The sequence below is a fragment of the Dipodomys ordii genome, unplaced genomic scaffold (assembly GCF_000151885.1).
Source record: "Dipodomys ordii isolate 6190 unplaced genomic scaffold, Dord_2.0 Scaffold48, whole genome shotgun sequence".
Taxonomy (NCBI): domain Eukaryota; kingdom Metazoa; phylum Chordata; class Mammalia; order Rodentia; family Heteromyidae; genus Dipodomys; species Dipodomys ordii.
The window spans coordinates 4,800,586-4,805,128 of record NW_012267264.1 but is presented as its reverse complement, the minus strand read 5'-3'; positions in this window follow the sequence as shown (position 1 = coordinate 4,805,128).

Here is a 4,543-nt window from a genome sequence, read left to right as displayed (position 1 = left end):
GTGCTTCTGAGCTACCAATGCCAGTTATGGAAATGCTCATTTGTCATTTATTCTATGTGCACATATTCCTCGAGAAGTTCTTTTCATAGTCAGAGCAGAGCAACTTATCCAGATAGGAACTTCTTTCTGAGTGATAGAAGTCAGTGATGCATGCCACCGCACAGAAGAACAGATGGAATGGCAGCTTTCAGACATGTTCAGGCAAGGGAAGGGAGCAGGAAGTGTGTACAGGAGTCAGCTGAACTCTATATGGGATTCCATATAGAGGGATTCCACAGAAAAAGTAGCTGGGTTGAAAAGTATGCAGTCTACTGATGATAACATCAATCATGTAAAACCAACAAGGGGCCTAGAAAAATATAATGATAGCATTGTATTAAAGGACATAAAAAGAGCTTGAAATGACCCTGTACAAAAGATGCAACCTGCATATAAGCACAATTGGTTAAATGCATGGAGCAAGCACAGTTGATGCTATTGGCAAGTAACCGTACCATACATGTAGCTTTCAGTCATAAGGTGATAAATTTGAGGGCACCTAATATATAGCATAGGGTGATAGATGCTTATTAATTTGATTGTGAAACTCATCAAAAATGTGCTGCTTGTTCATCATGATATAAATCTCAAAAATGAGCCATCCTTGGTAATAAAACATCAAAAGGCATAAATAAAAGAAACTAAGCAGAAGATGAATAATGGTGTGAATCTTTAGTCCTCACATAATAGAGTAACATATACACAGAAACAAATCTTACAAATAAAAATAAAATGTTGAACATTGTTTCAAAGTACTTCCAAAAATTTAACTATATTCATTAGGGATCTATTCGAAGCCCGAGTGAAGTGTGCACTATTTTCATGATTATTTATATATAGGGAAATGGATTTGAGTGAAAAAGATCTGGACATGAATGAATGTAATTAGAAAACTAAACTCTGATCTTTCTTATCCCAGCTTCAGACTCAGCACTGCTTTCTATTTTCTAATCGTAAATTAGACAATACTATTCTAACATATAACCTAAATGTAATGTCACATTAGATAACCTTGCACATAATTTTTCTTACCATACCATTTTAAGAAATCTCGTGGTGCCTGCCCTCTCTTCTATAAGCTTTCATAACCACTCAAACATTCAAAAAAAGAACTTTGTCACACTTCCTTTAGAATCTGCTGCTCTCTGAAGCTTTCATAATCACAGCTCTGTATGCACTCATATTTATCTGTAAAATAAAATGTGGAGCAAATGACCTTCTCAGAAAACCATTGTCAATTTTCACTTACTTTTACCATAGAATGAAAGGAGTATTCATTACAGTGTTGCATTTTCTTGAAGAGCTACAGGCAAACACAGAATATCATATTTATTATTCATTCATTCATTCATTTCATTTAGTGTGCCGACCCAAGGCCTTGAACTTAGAACATGGGAGCTGTCCCTGAGTTTTGTGTTCAAAGCCAGCACTCCACCACTTAAGCCACAACTCCACTTCCAGCTTTTTTGGTAGTTAATTGGAGCTAAGAGTCTCACAGACTCTTCTATCAGGGCTGGATTCAAAATTCTCAGCTCTAAGCCTCCTGAAGAGCTAGAATCACAGGCCTGAGCCACCAGTGACTGGCAAAATCTTGCTTTTAAAGAATACATTTCACAATGGATTGAATCAGCCCATGAGTTATTGAAGCCCCAGAATGAGAAAGAATAGTTAATCTCCCAGTTCTTTTGAGAATTCTTGCAAACACTCTAACAGGAATTCAGACCAATAATTGAAATACAAAGAACACTTTTAAATATGTTTTCCCCTAAGAGAATAAAAAAGAGATAAAAAAGTATCAACAAATAATTTTCAGAACATATCCTGATTCACAAACTGAAATCTCTTCCTGGAAAAGACTTAGAAGTAAAGCTGGCAGTATTCATGTTGATAATTCAGATACTGCTACTTTGCCTCTTAGGACTCTAATAAAAATGAACAATGGGAAAATTCTTTGAGAACAGGTGATTGTGGTGTGAGACATCTTTCAATCCCTGTACTGACATTCTGAGTGCATTACTAAAGCACTCCATGTACCTTTGAGTTAATAGGAATGAAAAACAGGCAAACTGTGAAGAATAAAAGTAGAGATAGGAAAACAAAGTTCAGTGACACTTCGGCATTTGCGCAGTGTCACATGTGTGTCTGTATTTCACCAAGGTTTCAAGGTTAGCTGGAAAAGTTATTGCATTATACCTGGAACAGCCCTTGTGAGTAGTGTTAACATTTAACCTTATTCCCAGACTATGACTGCAAGCTTTTTTCTATAATTAAAGATTTGTATTGCAAGGCATAGAATAATGTAAAGAACCAATGTTTATATCTATCCTTCTTAAACTTCTGTCACATTAATTGTGCAAAACAACTTGATATGGAAGAGATGCTAAGATTATGTGTGCAGTCAGAAACACTTTAGCAATTGGATCAAACTTGAGGTCTTACAATCTCTGCTCAGTGTAAAGCAAAGACTAGGGTTATATTGTGTGATAGCCAATTACGTAAATAAAATTAATTAAGGCAAATCACTGAGGGCAATTTCTGCAAACTTCTAAAATTTTCTATAATTAAAAAATGTTTTCCATTGATAGAGAGAAATGTATGTACATTAAATATTTTAGCATCACGTTCAAGGGACATATGAAGAGATTAGCCAACTGTGTAGCCAGCATTTAAACTACCTACCATCAAGTTTCCTTTCCTATATATGTCTTTCATCTTGACACTCAAAAATATATACACAAATATATAATTTAAGTGTAATAATCTATTTGCATACAGTAGTAAGAAATACTGTAGATTCTTGGTATTTAGAGGCATACACCTGCAAAAGATACTACCAATCAGGATAAACCAGTAATACTCAGAATACATAAAGTGGTTACTCTCTAGTTACTCAAATTTACTTGAGCATCCATAACTTGAAGCCACATAGAGTAGGTTACATCACCATCAGAACAATTACTGTTGCATACATTAATACTGCTTACCAAAAATTAGATCACTTTTTCTCAAATACTGTAGTTGCTAGACTCATTTTTTTCTTAATACCAGACAATTTTTGATAGCATGGGACTGAAAGTTTCTCTCATTAGCTTAGCTGTGTGATATCTGTGTGGCTAACACAAAAGCAATTTTGAAATTGTTTGTGATATTTATTTGTTTATTTATGTGATATTTGGTCAAAAGTAAATATGAGAAATCAATAAATAAGATCTGCTTACTATAATACAGAGACACCTACTTCTTATTGTAGTTTTGTGGTGCGGGGGAAGGGCAGTCCTGGAGTTTGAACTAAGGGCCTGGACCCTCACTTGCCTTGAGCTTCTTTTGCTCAAGGCTAATGCTCTGTCACTTAAGCTTCAGCCCAACTCCCCCATTTGTTTGTGATTAATTGCATATAAGAGTCTTGCAGACTTTCCTGCCAAGGCTGACTTTGAACCACAATTCTCAGATCTGAGCCTCCTCAGTAGGTAGGATTATAGGTGTGAGCCACCAGCACCTGTTACCAGTAGTAACATTTTTCAAAACCATTGTAACATATCACAGCCAGAAGTATGGCACAACATGTAACTTTGTAATATTGGTTTAGCCTTTATAATTTACATACCCCAGTCTAATGTGTTTTAATACTTTCTCTTTACAGTTGCTGAATTTTATTCCATGGCATAGATAAATCATAATTTGCTTAACAATTATCAAGTTTATGGAATCATTTTTTACTGTACTAGTAAGCTGCTATACGCATTCATAAGCTATTTGCCTTTCCTCCTGCTCCATGCTAAAGTTGAACTCAGATTCTTGTACATGCTAAGCAAACATTTTACCAGCTTGTCTGCATCACCATAACTTTTGCTTTTAGTTAGTTTTGCATATAAAGTCTTGTAATTTTTTAAAGTATCAGCCTTTGACCATGATATTCCTAATTCTGTCTTCTAAGTAATTAGGATGATAAGAATATACCAATATGCCTAGACCCTCATAGGAAGGATTTTCTTTGAATTCATGTTTACTTTCCTCATATTTGTAATTGGATGGTAGTTTCACTTTTTGATGCTATCAGTGGCTTTTCCAGTGTTCTTTAAGTGATTGAGCTTTTTGTCATCCTTATCAGCACTTGTCATTTTTATTGTTCTTCCTTCTTGCTATTTTGACAAGTGTGTAGTAGTAACTTCTTATGATTTTAATTTGTGTTTCCCTAGTGGCTGATGTTGTGAAGCATCTTTACATGGATTTCTGTGACTGTATTTCCTCTTCTGTGAAATTCCTCTTTATAACATTGGTTTGTTTTGACTGGAATATTTGTGTACAGAGTTTTAAGTTCTTTATGTATTTTATGGTCAAATATGTTGTTTGGGAATATTTTCTGACATCCTGTAGCTGGTCTTCTTTCTTTTCTTTTTTTTTTTAAATTTTATTTTATTTTATTTGTGAACATACTGTACAGAGGGGTTACAATTGCATGGGCAGGATAATGCGTACATTTCTTACCAAGCATTGCAGCCTCCTC